This window comes from Eublepharis macularius, chromosome 3, assembly GCF_028583425.1.
Source record: "Eublepharis macularius isolate TG4126 chromosome 3, MPM_Emac_v1.0, whole genome shotgun sequence".
Lineage (NCBI taxonomy): Eukaryota > Metazoa > Chordata > Lepidosauria > Squamata > Eublepharidae > Eublepharis > Eublepharis macularius.
This window is the reverse complement of record NC_072792.1, coordinates 61,151,277-61,170,157: the sequence shown is the minus strand read 5'-3', so window position 1 is coordinate 61,170,157 and position 18,881 is coordinate 61,151,277.

Here is an 18,881-nt window from a genome sequence, read left to right as displayed (position 1 = left end):
GGGAATTACATCCCGGACACCTTGTTTATTTGTCTACAAAGAATATGAAAGTCGCCCAAACCAGCTGTAAATTGGCACTGAAATACCTGGGATCATTTCCAATCCATAAAATCATCAATAAAGTGACAGTAGCACTCGATTTGCCAAAAGGGAATTGATTAGTTTTTTCGGACTGTCCGTCGGTTTGCAGATGGTGTGCGGAACTTAAACCTTGCTCAGTTCCCATGAGTTGCATAAGCTCCCGCCAGAAGTTGGCAACGAATTGTCCGCCGCGGTCGGATATTACCTTAGATGGAAAATAATGGAGTTTTACAACGTATTTCAGAAAAATATCTGCCAATCTTTTTGCCGAAGGCATTGTAGTGCAAAGAATGAAGTGGGCTTGCTTAGAAAACAGATCCACGACTACTAAAATACAGGTGTGATTTTTGGAGGGGGGAAGATCTGTGATGAAATCCATAGAAATAATTTCCCACGGTCTACTTGGAGTTTCAAGGGGTTGTAAAAGCCCAGGGGGTTTGCCCTTACACGTTTTGGCGCTGAGGCAAATGGGGCATGAAGCTACATATTGTGAAATGTCTTTGCGCATGCCTGGCCACCAAAATTGACTCTGAACCAGATGAAGAGTTTTTAAATATCCATAATGGCCAGCGGTTGGGGCATCATGACAGCGGTGTAGTACTTCTTTTCTCAAAGTCTTTGGTACATAGAATCGATTACCCCAAAGCCATTCCCCCTGTTCGGATTGAACTAATTTGTCTTTGGGTATGTTATTCCCCTCCTTCTCGACTTTGTTTTTCAGTCTTTGTCTACACCCATTGTCTGCCTGAGGAGGTTGCGCCGTGCGACTGCGCGTAGTAACCACACCCCCTAGTTGGGTAGGCGAAAACACTGTGTCTATTGTTTCCTCCCGCTTGCTTTTATGTTGGGGCATGCGCGAAAGGGCATCCGCTAGGAAATTGGTTTTGCCTGGCAGGAATTGGAGGGTGAAGTGGAATTTTGAAAAGTATTCCGCCCATCTTAACTGTTTGGCATTGAGTCTTCGAGGGCTGCGTAATGCTTCTAAATTTTTATGATCCGTCCAAACTTCAAATGGATGACGCGCCCCTTCTAGCCAATGTCTCCAAGTGGAGAGTGCCGCTTTTACAGCAAATGCCTCCTTCTCCCACACATTCCAATTTCTTTCCACTTCAGTAAATTTACGGGAGAGGTATGCACAGGGTTTGAGGATATTGTCTGTTCCCCTCTGGAGCAGGACGCCTCTAATCTCAGTATCGCTGGCATCCACCTGCACTATGAACGGGCGATTTTCATCGGGGTGCTGCAGCACTAGTTCGGATACGAATTGCTGCTTTAATTGATTAAAGGCTAATTGGCATTGTGGCATCCAATTCAGTTTAGCTTTTGGTTTTTTAGCTTGCTCCCCTTTATCTTTGGTTTTTAGAAGTTCAGTAAGGGGGAGAGTTATTTGGGCAAAGTTTTGTATACATTCTCTATAGAAATTGGCAAACCCCAGGAAGGATTGCAGTTCTTTACGAGTTGTGGGCGTTTGCCAGTCTTGAACAGCTTTTACTTTGCCCAGATCCATTTTTAAACCATCTTTTGAGATGCAATATCCCAAGTAGGTAAGTTCAGTTTTGTGGAATTCACATTTAGACAGTTTGATGGGTAAATTATTACACATGAGGGTAGTTAATACTTGCTGCACTAGGCGAACATGTTCTTCTTCAGAATCAGAGTAGGTTAACACACCGTCTAGGTAAACAACTACCCCCCTGTACAAGAATTTGTGCATTACTTGATTGATCATGGACGTGAAAACCGAAGGGGCCCTGGACAAGCCAAAAGGCATAACTAAATATTCATACTGTCCCAATGGCATATTGAACGTGGTTTTCCACTCATCCCCCTCTCATATATGAACATGGAAATAAGCATCTTTTAAGTCCAATTTTCTGAAGAGCTTACCTTGGGCCACGACGTTGAGTAGATCCCTGATGAGAGGAATGGGATAGGCATTTGTGGAGGAGACTGCATTAAGTCCTCTGAAGTCCATGCACAGTCTCAATCCCCCATCTTTCTTTTTAACAAACAGTACTGGAGCAGCATGGGGGCTGTTCACTGGTCGTATGAATCCCCTTTGAAGATTAGTGTCAATGAATTTCCGGAGCTCCTCTCTCTCATTTGGGCTCATGGGATAAAGTCTACCTTTAGGTAAGGTGGCTCCTGGGATGAGTTCCACTGCGCAATCGGTTCTTCTATGGGGAGGTTAGGTGTTGGCCTCTTCTTCGGTGAAAGCTTGTAAATATGCTCTGTACTGTTTGGGTATTTGGTTAATTTCCTCCTGGGTCAGGAGGGCTTGTTCTATAAGGGTAGGATTTTTTCCCCAATTCTGGTCCCAACGATGAGACTTGCAAGTATCTGTTTTGAAGGTGACACTTCCAGCCGCCCAATTAATGTCCAGGTTGTGATCCCACAACCATCTGCTTCCCAAAATTAACGGGTATTTTGCTGTAGAGCTAATCACAAATGATCTTGTCTCCCAGTGTTGTCCCATGCCTGTAATGACTGGTACTGTTTCAGTAGTGACTGGATTCATATTAGTGTCATCCATTTGTTCAAAAATGACTGGATTCTCAAGTTCTCTTATTGGGAGCACTAGTCCATTCACTAAAGCTGGTGCAATTATATCTCTGGAGCATCCAGAGTCAATGAGCGCTTGCACCCGAATATGAGTCTGTCTTTCAGGATTAACTAATGTAACAGGCATGAATAGTATGGACCCTTGAGGTCTATCCACTATGGGAACTGACTGAGTGTTGATCTGCCGTTTGGGTCCGCTTACGACAGATCCATCTCGTTTCCCGAACTGGGACTTTCAGGCGCTTCTTCGCTGATTAGAGCGGTTGGGTCAAAGTCCATAACTTCCTCCAGCTCTAATCCCTTTTCAGGAGGGTTTCTTCTGAATGTACCTCTCCATTGTGAAGTTCGCGGAGCGGGTGTTGGGCGAGATGGCTGAGAAAGGGTGGTAGGGGCTGGACGCCTTGGCGGGAACGGAGTTCTTTGCACAGGCCGGAAGGGACATTGCACTGCGAAGTGGCCACTTTGACCACACTGTAGACACAATCCTTGTTGCCATCTAGCATCTCTTGCTCCTCTAGCTGCGTATCCTGCCCCTCTGCCCCCTCTGACAATTATGGAGGTTTGCCGGTGGCTGCCCGATTGCTGTTGCTCGACCAGACGCACTTCTTGCATCCGGTTTTCTACTTCACAAGCCAACTGAATCCAACCCAAGAGTGTGGGGGGATTATCTTGCATGAGGGCTTGATCTAACAATCTGGGATTCATGCCTTGCTTAAACATGATTATTTTGGTGGATTCCTCACACCTTGGGCATTTGGCGGCTAGCTGTCGGAATTTTGTAACATAGTCTCTAGCCGACATGCTACCTTGCCTGAATGATTGTAATTCCGTTCGGGCTCTCCTCTCCTCTAGTGGGTCTTCGTATTGAGCTCGGAGTGCATTCACTAACCCTTGTAGGGAATCTAATTCTGGAGCCCCCAAATCGTAATGGCGGCTCCATTACGGGCTCAATTCCCATTAGTTGCATAAGCTCCCGCTTGCTTTTATGTTGGGGCATGCGCGAAAGGGCATCCGCTCCTGTGGTAGCTCTTGAGGCTGTTCTAACGGTGACTCTTCCTCGTCATCTTGAGGTCCTCCCGGCTCCTCCAGGGGAAGTTCCTCCGGTCTCTCATCTGCCGGCCCCTGAGGTTGATCCGGTGGTTGTACTGGCTGTTGCTGATCGTCAAGAAGTATTAGTGGTTCTCCCCTCGGGACCATAGCTTGCAGTGCAGCCAGATTGTGTTCTACAACTCGGCTGGAAGCACCTTCCAGTTGGGTTGGGGCTTCCTCAGATCCTCCTACAACAAGTATGGAGAGTAGATGAACCGCATGTGCTAAGCTCTCCTCCATAGTACAGAGTCTTTCTTCTAGTATTTGTACCCATTCTGGGGCTGCCGTCGCTCCCGATTCAGCATACTCTTGGGGAGTTTCTCTGGGAACTTGTGTAGTTTCCATATACTCTGTATAAGACGCTGTAGCTTGAGGCCACGGCCAAATTTCTCCCATGCCCTGAGCCCCGTTACCTTGTTCTATTTCCGATCTCCCCACAAATATTCCTTTGGCCAATCCAGTTACCGCCGAAATTCCAGCATCAACCGCCAAAGTTTGGCTTTATAGTTGTATCCAACTCTGTTCGGTTGGCTCGCATTGCCCCATCCACGGGGTACTCTCTGCATAATCCCAACTCATTACGTCACGACGGGAGGTTTCCCACATCTGGGTACTTTCTGCAGCTCGACGATTCCACTCGAGTTGATCAGCTTCTCGATTCCAGTGATACCACGGTTGGCTACCTGGATGCTCGGGGATAGAGCCGATACTTCATTTCCTGTCCATTTGTGACTTGGTAAACACTGCACTTGTCCTCCTTTCCCTCATGTCGCACGGCCTCGAGCCCCACTGCCTCAGTGTAGGCAGGGATATCAGAGGTTCTGCCGCCGCCCTGGGCCTACCTTTGGCTCTATCAGGTGCGAGGGTAATCAGCGCAGTACGTCTGGGCTCCGTTCCTCCCTGGACGGGTCCCATAGGTTCCAGTCCTTCCGAACCAGGGGAGGCGTAGGGATCAAACAAAGGGTCCCTGTTGGGAGTGCGCTTGGAATCCGTCTTCCCCGGTTTAGGCATTGGAACAGATGTGATTCGTAACAAAATGTCAGACTGTGGCTTTTTAAAAGTTGCAATCCAGACTATCTCTCACAATTAGACATGAGTCCATTGGTTTCAAAAGACTTTACTGAATATAAACAACCATTATAGTCCACTGGCCAAGATTCAATATCTTGGCTGGTACACGGATGTTGTTACGAATGAAGGTAAAGGTTAGGATACAGAATAGTGTAGCCCAGCAAATCCCATCCTTCCCCCACAGTTCTCAAAACACGCGGCTTGAAGCTGAGAGAATGAAACTTTCCCAAGGCTGGAAGGGCTGTAGTCAAAACATTCCTCTTCTTTGAGATAAGTGTTGCAGGACTGCCTGTCACCTGCAAAAGAAGAGCTTAAAATACTGACAGGATTAAAATGGAGTCTCTCTGGTTAGAACACACAAGAAACATATGTCAGACCTGACATTAGCCACGCTCCCAACACCCCTAGCCTGTTCCAGTGCAGCTAAACGTACAAGTATCTCTTGCCTGCTTTGTACTTCCTCCTCATCTTCCAATGAAGATAACACAGGGGCTGGCCTTTTTGCCGGGGGGGGGCACTTTGTGGGCTGCTTGCCCTTAGAGGGCCCTTTACCCTTGCCTGGCATGATGTATCAGAACTCACCAGATAAAATGGCTGCCTGGCACAGAAAATGGCTGCCCCACAGATTCAACTGTAAACAGAAATGCAGTACCCACCCACATACACCGGGAAGAGGGGAGTACCAGCACAGGCCCAGCCAATCTATAGTAATGCAGGACTTTCACTTTCCTTTTCAAGGGCCCCCAAAACACTGGGATCCACCAGCTCCACCCCAGGGGGCAACTCCAGTGACTACTTGCACCGAAGGCCACCATAATGACCCTACTGGCTAGACTAGCAAATAGTCTTGGGGGGCTTCACAGACATACACCCCTCCCTGTGCCAAGAGAACTAGGGCACCCTAGCCTCCTGCCGCCTGAGAGAAGTTTGGTTGTGCTTATGCAGCCTGCAGGCCAGAAGCCCTCCCTTCACCCACCGCCCCTCAAAAGCCCTTAATAAGGATGGTGAGGGGGGTCAGAAACAACTCTGGGGGCAAACCCCACTCCCCCAGGCCCTCAAAAGCCCAGATAAGCCCTGGGTCTGGGTCCTGGGCAGGAGATAAGGGAAGAAGAGGCTGCAAAAACACCATGCAGAGCCGGGCCGTGCACCTTGCCCCGAAAACTGAAGCGCCCTGCCAACACGACCGATGGCGCGGCACTGGGGTGGCCGGGTCTCACCGCACTGCCACTGAGCCTGGTCGACGCTCCTTTCCCGGGCAAAGTAGACCGCCGGCTCTGTAAATGGCCCTGAGCAGCAAAGCCGCGGCTGGTGCTCTCTGCACTGCTTCTTCCTGCTGCTGACACCACCAACACCTCCGCACTGTCCCTCGATGCTCCTGGGGCTCAACAAGAGAGAGCCCAACTGCTGCTGCCTCAGCTCTCTGTAGAGCTGTGCTAGCATGCCTCTCCATGAGCCAAACTCAGTGACTGAAGGGGAGCTAAAGGGCAGAGCCATCTTATAAGCCTTTTTCTCTGCCCCCAGGCCAATACCAGGATGGCTGGGGAAGTACGGGCTGTCTTTGCCCTTCTGGGGTGGCAAACCCAGCCCCCAGCCTTAGCAGGTTTTACTGCTGACTGGGAAGGGGCTGCATTATTCATGGTTTGATAGCATCTTACTGGTTAAATCTTTCATTCTTCCTAAGTTTATGTTTCTGTTCCAATCTCTCCCAGTTAAAATATTCCCAAGGAAAATGCAGCTCTGGGAAAGGGCTCTCAATGAGTTTATTTGATATTGTCGTAAACCGAGAGTTGGGTTTCAGACATTATGTCAGTCCTTGACTCTAGGTGGTCTGAACGTCCCAGACTTGTCATTAAATTATGCTGCCTCTTCTTTGGCTTCATTGATTCAGGCTTTAAAACTGAACCCAACAGAAGCCTGGATCTCTGTAGAAAGTTTTTTTTCTTCACCAATTTCCTTACAAGTTACCATATGGTCCTCTGCTAAAAACAGGCCAGTTATGACTTCCTTTAATTCCCTATTAGACAACATGTCAAAAACCTGGGACAAATATAGGAAAATATTAGCTCTGGGTATTTCTCCCCTATTGTCTTTCATTAATCAAGACTGGTTTTCCCAAGGAAAGGATTTAAGTGAATTCAGGGAATGGAGAAATTCTAGGTTGTCATTTAGTATTAATTGGATTAAAAATGGGGCAATCTTGGATAAATCCATAGTGGAAGAAAGAGCCAGAATTAAGATACCTTGGCTTAGATATCTTCAATTGAAGCATCTGATCACTAATCTGATCAGGTCCAAGGATTTGCTTTGGCCACTAACTCCTTTTGAGGAAATAATTTGGAGTGGAAATGATGGTAAACAAGACATGATTTCCACTCTTTACAAATTATTACTAAGGGTGACATATAAAGACTCTTCACCATATAAAAAAAAATGGTCCAACTCTTTGAAACTGGTCTTCTCGGAATCTGATTGGAAACATATATGGAACTCCCCTTCCAACAAAAATCCAATTTTACAAGCTGTTTTCCAACTGGTATTTAATGCCACATCAATTGACCCCTTGGGATCCTTTCCAGCTCTGTGTTTCTATGTTTAGGGTAGAAGGTAGAAGAAAAGTGAAGATAGAACACAGTCAGCCTCAGAATAGAACTACAATGAGGAAAAGGTTTATCATTCTTGTGTTTTGCAATCAAATCTGTTCTGATTGTTTTTTAAGGGTAATATGGATAAGTAACCAGATAATGGCAAGGAGAAATCCCAATCATATTTCATCAATTAAAAAACAGCCAATCTATCGCTGGAAATTCCTATTGAAGATGTTTGTTAGTTATTGTAGTAAGGTTGCATAGTCAGGAAAGCATGTAATCATGTGTGGTGAAACACTCTTCAAACCAGTGATATTACTACAGATAAAAATATTTTTATTGAATTGCTACAGTCTGAATAAACAAAATGAAATGAAGCTAACCAGATTGGTCCTTCCATGTGGAATACCGATCTGGAATGATTTGAGTGTGCACACACACAGCCCTACCTCTATTCTTTCTGTCCTTTAACCTTGGGTTAACTGTTTTAATCAGAAAAGCCCAGAAAAGACTAGAAGTTTTTCTGGGCAAGACGAAGTTCCTCCTGGTGCTCCTGGACCCACAATCTTAGAAAAACTTCTTTAATCACAGTGAAGCACCTAAGCAAAGGACAGCAGTGGGAAGTCACTTGGCGATCTGGTCTGGAATACCTGCCTGGGTCCTCCAGGGGCTCCCCTATAACAAATTATTTATTATTTCAAATTTTCACAACATATAGCTAGCTTGCTGATAATCTAATTTCCAATACCCCTCTCACCCTCTACTTGGATTTTAAAGACTTCTACCTTTTTCCATTCCATGTGTTTGATGAAGAGAGCTTTGATTCTTGAAAGCTCACACCCTGAAATATAGTTGGTCTCTAAGGTGCAACTGGACCTGAATCTTGCTCTTCTACTACAGACCAACATGGCTACCTACCTGAAATGTTGCATATTAACTTAAGCCTTTGTGTCTGCCTGGGACTTAGAGGCTGAAGGAGTCCTTTCCCTCCTAAAATTCCTGTGATGGCATGCTCAAGTTGCCATTGTTTGGTTTCCAGCCTTTCCCTACATTGTACATAAAAGCATACAGAAAGGGATTGGCCAATGGTGCCATCTGGCCCAAAGGAAACCTTTTTTATTCCCTATAAACTACTATCCAAAGCTTTGGGCAGGGACGGCGGATGTTCTTGGGACACTGGGCTTCACTAGAACATTTAGTCCTGTGGCAAGTGACTGAGAGAGACCTGTCATTATTGGAATGTGAGCCATGGAAGAAGTTCCCATTTATTTTCCCCTTTTCTATTGTTGAATTGATGGGTGGGAGAAGATGTAATTTTGCATCTTCTCCGCAGAGTTAAGCCATGATTAGAGAAGGTAGAGAAACTTGAAAGAAGATTGGTAGAGACTGAAGCTGTCAATACACCTGCCTCCCTAAGTACTCCTCCTCCCCAAAATACCAGAATAAAAATCATCCCAATCCTTGCAGCTTGCGAAAAGGTTCTACCCAAATTCAGTTAACCACCACCCACTTACATTCAACATACAGTGGGCAATCAGCAGAATTGCAGGAATACTAAGAAGAATCTCCCAGTGGAGGAAACCCTCTAAAAGCTTTAGCTTCCCCCAAGTTTCATATCTCCTGCAATGAGAATACAGTGGTCCCAAGCCCTGACACCCTTCCCAAACCCCCTCCACCTGCTTACTCATGGAAGCAGGCCATAACAAACACACACACAGCACAACAAGCAGGTACTCCTTTGGGCACTGTGTACGTTCCATTGCATTTGCCTGTGAGGGAGATGGCTGAGGTTAACTGGTGGCAGGAGTGGGTAGTGAAGGCCACTGATTCTGGGAACCAGGGAAGGAGCAGGAAGGGTCAATGTCAGATTCCTCTGACAATCAGGGTGTGACTTGCAGTTAAGGAAAACAAGATGCTTCTGGCCAGTGCCTATGCTGTGGTTCTTTCAGAATCACAGTGTGGCTTAAAGTCTTGGGAATTCAGAGAAGCTGCTGCAGCTCTCATTACAATGGTATATCTGGTGGTGGGGAGTGGAAATGGTTGTTGTGGGAACAGAGTCAGGGAAAATGGCTGCCATGAGAGCCAGAAAATCCAAATTGTCCCACCTATATGGTAGCCATTCATATTTTACTGTGCTCTTTCCCAAAATTTTGGTGCAAAGTAGGTTTGAGAAAGATTGGAAAAAAGCCAGGCAAATTCCTAGAGATGCACAAATGTACAATGATGCTATGGTGAACAGGAAAAAAAGCCCATTTCCCAAAAGGATTGAACTCAGGGCAGATAATGCTTTTGAAAAATGCCTACGACACCTAATGCTAGCAACATTAAAGGACTTTGAGACACACTGTGATTCTGTAGTCACCAAAGCAGACAAAAATTGAAATATAATAGTTGGCATCAGATGTATTGCCATGAATTATGGCACCAGGCACTATAAGTTCAACAACTTTAATAACAGCTGTATTAAATTAAATTTAAAATACTTTGTTATCAAGCTGAGTTTTTAAGAAGTTTGAATAAAACTTGACAATTCAATTCTTGACAATTCAAGAATTTTTTTCTGATTCAAATAATTTATCTTTAATTCTACTAATAACATATCACTCTAAGTAATAATACATCACTCTAACATTTACCTCTATCAAGAGTATATTTCCTACTAGTACCTAATGGAATAATTATTAAGGCTTGCAATATATAACATTTTCCAGTATATCTACCTTACAGAAAGAATCATTTCCCAAACATATTTGAATAATTTTTTGGATGTAATCCAATCACTTCCATTAGATATAATAGTATCATCTTCTGCAGATAAAAATGACAAACCAAATCAGAGGCTCAGTATTTTTTATATACAGTGACAAAACCATACCTAGTTATGCAGTGGTTCAGCAACTGGAAAATATATAACTGACAGTGTAACAAATCAAAACTGATCCATGTTGGGTTATCTGAAGGTGTAAATGTACATTTGGGACATAAAGTTGGGTCTAAGGTTTATCACATCATCACTGCTATTGGAGGAAGTATCTGAGAACACAAAAACATCAGCCATGTAATGGTGCCATCAACTGTGTCATTGCTCAGTCCTATAATAAACTATTTTTGGTTATGCACCAACATAGCAAATAATATGGCAAATGAACAGAGAGATAATTATGAATGTTAATTGATTACTGCACCAATTATCATAGGTTTCAAACTAGTTTTTAAAGTGTGCTTCAGTGGAATAAATATAATGGTAAAATAACTGGGAAAAGTAATTAGGGAACATGCCCAAATTCTCAAGTTTTACGGCTTGGGAAAATCCACTTGTCCTGCATAATTAACTCTGAGATATGGTCCAGAAGTATGCACCCATTAAAGAGGAACAATAATCTTCTCTATTAGACCCCAATGCTTACATTTCATTTCTCAGTTTCATAAGGAAAGAAAAATCATTGTCATTGTTAATAACCATTAGTGCTTGAATAAAATAGGGTAACATCCACAGAACATTGAAAAAGTTAGGGGCATAGTCTGGATAGAAAAAAAGGAAGCCTTATGGTGCTTTGTTAATAAGAAGAAAATCTAGCCTTACTGCTATGTGCTAGATAGGAAATCAGAGAATCCCAGCAAGAAGCTGTTTATATAAATCCATAACAACCAGCTGTTTGTATACTTTGCCTGGGTTTCTGCCTATACAAGATATATTTGTTACATTTTTTGGTACTATCAGTTCCCAAAGATCTTACAATGGGTAACAGAGTGTGAGGTAAAGAGCCATTTTCAAGATAATCATGTTGGCATTTGCTGTCATTACTGACCTTATTTATGGTTATTTGGTTTGCCCCATTTGTATTTGTGAGGAGTGAGGGAAGGGAGAAGGATAACTGGTTTTCCAGTCAAGGGGTTAGCTGACAGTACTCCTTTTATCATCCCAGATCCTGCCCTGGCCCACTGTGCTGTATTTTCTAGCTTCCTAGTTTCCAGTAGCAGAGGAGTGCCTACTCAGCATTGGGCTCCATCCTACAGATGGAATTCTCTTACTTCAGATCCCTCAGAGCCAAACTACACAAGAAAAATTACACACATATGACACATGAAAGCATTTACACGTGCTTCCCTGTTGCTTTCCTGTAACACTGTGGTTCCACTGCACTCTATCTGTAACACCATGGTTACACTGCACTCAATCTGCACTGGATCCCATGCTCAGACTGGCACATGTTTCTTCCCCATTCCTTCCAGATGAGAGATAGTATCCCATGATGCACCTTCTCTGCACATGTTCAAAGCTTCCTCTGTAGTTTTTCTGAGAGGGAGACTTGTTTACACAATTAGGTTAGAGCTAAATTTCTTGCTAACTTGTTAGTGGGGCATAACTTTATCTCTGATATTGACAAATTAGTTTTTTTGTTATCTGATACTGATTCTTTTGTCACTAGGAGAGTATCCCTGTTTGTCTTAGCTGCAAAAAAGATTAGGGCCAAGATTGTTTCTTCAGAAACCTAACTTTTCTCATAACTATCTGGTATTTAAAAAGGTCCCATTTTAATTGTATTTTACTTTTATTATTTTAATAACTGTATTATATGTTCATAAAATAGATTTCTATTTTTACTGTTCTTAACTTTGTATTGTGATGGCCTTTGGCCATATACAATTAAACCTTCTTCTTCTTCTACTCAATTGGATGTATCGGCAGGGGGGGGGGAATCCAGCTGGGTTTTGAGGGAGGGCTAAAAAAGGGGGTTCCACACCTCTGCTGAGATCTTGCAGCTTGGCCCACCAGGAATGGGGGCATCTATACAAAGGGGGACTGGCCAATCCCCACTTCGGGAGCCGTGGCAGCATTTCTTGTTGTCAGCCAGAATCAACTCTTTCCTGCTGTTTGTCCCCAGACACCTTCTATCTCCATTATTCCCTATGGGGAAAATGATGGGGCTATCCAGAGAAATGGAGGTTGCATTTTGCAAAATAAATCTACAAAATTTTCAGGGAACCTACTGTTAACTGCCCTCTAAAGATTCTCCAAGTTTCATGGAGATTGGACCTTGGGGAGCCATTTTATGGCCACCAAAAGAAGGAGCACTCAACCACCCCAATTGTTCCTATTGCAGGGAAAAAACTGACAGCAACTGGAGAAACACATAGATCGTGCCTTCCCCATAATTCAGTCTCCCTAAAACTCAGGGAGCAGGGGTTTAGAGGATGGTTAGGAGTGGGTCCCATGCAAATTCTGTGGATTTCTGCCACCCCAGCCCCCTAGATAGCTCCCCTAGTTTTCCCCATATGGAATAATAGAGATTGGAGGTGGCTGAGGGCACCTTATTTAGGGACCCATAAAATACCCCCCCAAGTCCAGTCTTCATGAAACTTGGGAGATCTTTAGAGAACAGCTAGTAGTAGGTCCCCAGAAAATTTGGTAACATTTGGTCTTAAAATAACCCCCAAGACCCACTAGAAAGCCTGTCACGGGCTGGGCCAGCCCAAGCAGGGTGATTCAAGTCCAAACCTTAAGGCCAAAGTCAAAGGGGAGTTCCAAGAGCAAAAGCCAAGTCAAACCGGTGGTCAGAGCACAAGATAAAGCCAGGAGTGAGTCCAGAGTCCAAAAGCAAGGTCAGGCACAGTCCAAGGTCTGTTTACAAGATAATGCACGGGTTAGAGAAGGTAGAGAAAGATGTGTTTTTCTCCCTTTCTCACAATACAAGAACTCGTGGGCACTCTATGAAATTATTGAGCAGTCGGGTTAGAACAGATAGAAGAAAATACTACTTTACACAAAGGGTGATAAACACATGGAATTCGTTGCCACAGGAGGTGGTGGCAGCTACAAGCATTGCCAGCTTCAAGAGGGGACTGGACAAATATATGGAGCAGAGGTCCATCAGTGGCTATTAGCCACAGGAGATAGATGGTATTCTCTTTGTGGGGAGGTGGTGCTCTGTTGTCTTGGTGCTGGAAGGAAGGCAGTGGGAGGGCTTCTGGTGTCCTGGCCTCACTGACAGTCCTTTAGATGGCACTGGATTTCTAGCCACTGTGTGTGACAGAATGTTGGACTGGATGGGCCACTGGCCTGATCCAACATGGCTTTGCTTATGTTCTTATGTTCTTAAGGTCAGTCACCGATAATGTCAGGTCCAAAAACAGGCACGGGCAAGGTTCACGAAACATGGAGTGGTTGCAGGCAGTAGACACGTTGCTTCCACGCCCAGCAGTTCCTCCAGACTGGCTCTTAGAGCTAGGCGTGGTTTTCAGCCAGCTGCTGGGGCTCTATCCTGCCACTACTCATCAACACTCTCCAGCAGCTGGCGTTGGCTTAAGAGGCGAGCACTGCGCCGTCTCTCCTGCAGTTCCAGTCTCTGGCGCTGCCTGCGGCGTTCCTTGGGCGTGGGTGAACCTGGGGGGGTGGAGGCTCTTGGCTGCGCTGCACCTGTAGAAGTCCCTGGCTGAGCTTCCTCTGTAGTATTGGAGCCAGAGGGTGCTGGTGCCTCAGCTGCTGGCTGTAAGCTCTGATCAGCCAGCAGCTGTTGCTCCTGATTGCTGGCTTCTGCTGAATCAGGGCTAGGGCTGGCTACACAGGGCTCCTCTTCTCCTGAGGAGTCCTGGCTGGCTACATGAGGCTCCTCTCCTCCAGAGGAGACCTTACTCTCAGACTGAGCCATGACACCATCCCCCCTCCCAAGGCCCCCCCTCCTCTGTGGCCCGGGCAGCCCCGGTTTCTGAGGATAGGCCCGATGGAATTGTTGGACTAGGCGGGGGGCATGGATGTTCACGGCAGGCTCCCATGAGCGGTCTTCCGGCCCATACCCCTTCCAGTCCACCAAGTACTGTACTTGCCCCCGCCGGTGACGTGAGTCTAGGATCTGGGCGACCTCATATTCCTCTTGCCCCTCGATGGTAATTGGAGGCGGAGGGGGCGGTGGCCTGGGATGGTGCGGGTCCAGGGGTGAAGCCAGGACTAGAAGGGACCGGTGAAACACAGGATGGATCGGGAGGGTTCGTGGTAGTTGCAGGCGGTAGGCCACGGGGTTCACCTGGTCTGTGATCACGAAGGGTCCAAGGAACCGGGCATCTAGCTTTTTGGAGGGCCATTGGCTGCGGATATGGTGGGTGGATAACCAGACCCGATCACCCACAGACAAGGGAACACCAGGTTGCCGTTTCCAATCCGCAGCCTCCTTGTAGCTTCCCTTGGCAAGCTGGAGTTGTTCCCGCAACAGCTCATGCATGGATTGGATTTCCTGGAGGCGATCATCAGTGGCTGGGATTCCCGACAAGGGAGCCGTGCTAGGGAAGAAACGAGGGTGGTGGCCATAGTTTGCCATGAAGGGGGTCTGCTGGGTGGAGGAGTGCACTGCATTATTATATGCGAACTCGGCCAAAGGCAGTAGAGCTAGCCAGTCATCCTGTTGATGGTTTGTGTAGCATCTCAGATATTGCTCCAGGGTTGCATTGGTGCGCTCTGTCTGCCCGTCAGATTGGGGGTGGTATGCTGAGGATAAGTGGACTTGGGTGCCAAGAAGGGAGTGCAGGGCCTGCCAGAACCGAGAGGTGAATTGAACTCCCCGATCAGAAATTATATGATCCGGACGCCCATGGAGTTGAAAGACGTGCTGAAGGTACAGGTGTGCCGTTTCCTGGGCAGTGGGGGGTCCAGAACAGGGAACAAAGTGGGCCATCTTTGTGAACAAGTCCACCACCTCTAGGATGCAGGTGTGGCCTTTGGAGCAGGGCAGGTCTGTAATGAAATATATGGAAATAGTCCTCCATGGCCCAGTGGGTGTGGGGAGTGGATGCAGGAGACCAGAAGGTTTGCCGGGGACGTCTTTGGCCCGTCTACATGTTTCACAGGCTGCCACATACCGGGCCACATCCGATTGCACCCGGGGCCACCAGAAGTCACGGGTCAAGAGATGAGTTGTCTTGTACCGGCTGAAGTGCCCAGCAGGTCTAGAATCGTGGACCAGCTGCAGTACCTTTGTTCGTAGAGAGCCTGGGGGTACATAAATCCTGCCTCGGTGGGTCAGTAGTCCGTCTTCCTCTGCAAATCCCTCTGCCTGGGGATGGGGAGATCCCTGGACGTTCTGGAGGTACTTCTGGGCAATGGGGTCCAGCAGCTGTTGAGTCTGTATCTCCTCCACCAGCCCCGGAGGGGGTTGCGTGGCGGCGAAAGTTTCTGGAGCCAGGATGGTCATTGGAGGTTGTTCCAGGTCGGGGGATGTGTTGTACTCTGGCTTTCAGGACAGAGCATCGGCCTTCTTATTCTGGGAGCTGGGAACATAGGTGATCCTGAAATCAAAACAGGAAAAGAACAACGACCAGCGGATCTGTCTCTGGTTGAGACGGCGGGCAGTTTGGAGGTGTTCGAGGTTCCGGTGGTCAGTGAGCACTTGGACTGGGTACCAAGCCCCCTCCAGATGATGCCGCCAAACCTCAAAGGCTGCCTTTATTGCCAGCAGCTCCCGCTCCCAAATGGTGTAGTTCCTTTCAGCGGGGGTAAGCTGGCGAGAGTAGTAGGCGCAAGGCTGTGGAGAGCTAGAGGGGGTTGCCCGTTGTGAGAGCACCGCTCCAATGGCGGTGCTGGAGGCATCTGCTTCGACTAGAAAGGGTAGCTGGGGATCCGGGTATCGAAGGACTGGTTGCGTGATGAAGCGTGTCTTTAGGGTCAGGAATGCCTCGCTGGCTTCCAGTGTCCAATGGAAAGGTTCTCGAGGCCAGAGAAGTCGAGTGAGAGGGACGGCTATGGATGCAAACTGAGGGATGAATTGCCGGTAGTAATTAGCAAACCCCAGAAATTGCTGCACATCCTTCCGAGAACGGGGGGCTTGCCAAGTCTGTACAGCCTCGACTTTAGCTGGGTCCATTTGGATTCCGTGGGGTGATAGCACATGGCCAAGGAATTCCACGGTAGGCTGGTGGAATGCACACTTTTCCAGTTTATGCTGCCGGAGTCTTTGCCGCACTGTCCGCACGTGCCGAGTATGTTGCGACGCATCACGTGAATAGATTAATATGTCATCCAGGTAAACAATGACAAACTGATCCAGGATATCTCGAAAGATGTCGTTCATCAGTCTCTGGAACACAGCTGGCGCGTTAGTTAGGCCAAAGGGCATTACCAGGTACTCATATTGTCCATATCTGGTACTGAAGGCGGTCTTCCATTCATCGCCTTCTCAGATACGCACTAGGTTGTAGGCTCCCCGAAGATCCAGCTTGGTGTAGATCTGTGCTCCCTTGACTTGCTCCAAGAGGTCGGAGATCAGAGGCAGTGGGTACCGGTCACGAACGGTGATCTTGTTCAGGGCCCGGTAATCATTGCACAGCCGGAGTTCTCCACTTTTCATTTTGACGAAGAGGACTGGGGCAGACGTGGGCGAGGTAGAGGGCCGGATGAACCCTTGCCTCAGATTGGTGGTGAGAAAGTCCCGGAGTGCAGCCAACTCAGGCTCTGATAACGAGTACAGGCATCCCACTGGCAGAGGGACTCCAGGAATCAAGTCTATGGCACAATCATACGGCCGATGAGGGGGAAGTTGGTCTGCTCCCTTTTCCTCAAACACATCTTCAAACTCTGCGTATTCCTCTGGCATCACAGAGGCCTCCTGTACAGTGGCTGCAATGGGACCTGGGCATTGATTTTCGTGTGGGCATGGGTCCCGGAAGCAGAGGTCCAACTGGCCCCACCAGATAACCGGGTCATGGCGGCAAAGCCAGGAAAGTCCAAAGACCAGCGGGAACTGAGGGATGCCTACCACATCAAAGCAGAGCCATTCACGGTGCTGCTGGATCTGCAAGAGGAGGTCCTGGGTCTCCTCGACCATGGGCCCAGAATGTAGCGGCTGCCCATCAATGGCCTCAACTACAGTGGGGGTCTTTTTTGCCCGCAAGGGAATTTGGTGCTGTGTGGCAAACTTGGCGCCCATGAAGCAGCGGGATGCCCCTGAGTCTATCATGGCGTACACAAATAGCCATCGACCATCAGGCAGGCACAGCTTTACTGGCACCAGGAAGGGTTCAGGAGGAACACTGGAGGCATTGGCCGTTCCCACAAGTTGTTTAGTGGGAGTCTGCTCCTGGACTATAGCTCGGGTCCTTCTTTTGGCAGGGCACCCATCGGCAAAATGGCCCACCCCACCACAGTACCAGCAGAGGTTGTGGGCATGACGCCTCGTCTTTTCCTCTGGAGGCAGGTGGGTAGAAGGCATGTTCAACGGTGTGGGTTCCGCTGTCCTCTCAGGCAAGGTCTGGGGCGGGGGTGGCTGGCGTAGCGCACGTGCTTGCCGCCGGCTCTCCAGTCGTCCATCAATACGGAGGCATAGGAGAATGAGCGCTTGCAGCCCTCCTGGTCGTTCAGATCGAGCCACTTCATCCAATACTGCGTCAGACAGTCCTTCCAGGTACTGGTCAACTAAGGCTGCTTCGTTCCAGTCCAAGTCCTGAGCCAGTAGCTGGAATTCAGTGGTATATTGGGCCACAGTCCCATCTCCCTGGGTGAGGGCACGTATTCTCTGGTTTGCTTTCACAGCTTTCAGTGGGTTTGCAAAGGCGGCGGTAAAGTGAGCCACAAAGCTTGGAAAATCCCCCCGCAAAGGGGATTTGGCCAGTAACAAGGGTGTGGCCCATCTTGCTGCCTGCCCCTTTAACAGGCTGAGGATGAAGCTAACTTTGCCTTTATCTGTGGGGAAGTCTCTAGCCCGGAGTTCAATATATAGCTGGCAGAGCTTGCAGAGCTTGCAAATATTACTCCTCAGGGGGTTGTTTATTTCCTCTTCAACTCCCAGAAGGGGAGGTGAAACTGACATAGTCTTCAGGGAGTCAAAGAGGAAACAAACAACCCCCCTGAAGAGCGATATTTGTAGGCTCTGTACAGAGGGAACTTGACAAAGCCTTCCAATCTGTCCTTTTAAGAACTTGGCTTCCCGGCTAACATTGCACCTCACTTCACTTGAGCACCCTTATTTAATTCGTTTCATTTAGAGAGGCTGTACATATCACAGGCATACAGTGAGAAGGAAATGTGTACCTGTTATTTGGCTGTCTTTCAATATAGCAAAGGGACTGCTCTAAAATCAAGCAAATGGAAACCCTTGTCACCTGATGCTTTCAAATTTCTATTTCTGATGTTGTTTAATATGTTTGTATTGTTTATCTGTGTTAATAGGGTGGAAGGCACCAGGGTGTCTCAAGCACATAATCCTGTAAAACAGGACCTAGTGTCTTACTCTCAGTACTAGCATGTCTTTCAGTATCACAAAAAAGACGTTGGCAATATGCAAATGAGAATCCCTTTTTAAATTAATGAGTTCAGAGAAGGTTAATCAATTAAAATAATGTAATCAGTTTATAACTGATTTTTTATACTTTACCATTAAAAACAGAGATAACAAGTAGAAAAAGAGCAAGTGCCTCACTTACTTTGAAAATCCAATGCATGAAAGTATTTAAAACAACTGCTGGAAGTCAAACATGTAGGAGGAAGATAATTTTTACCCCAAATGCATG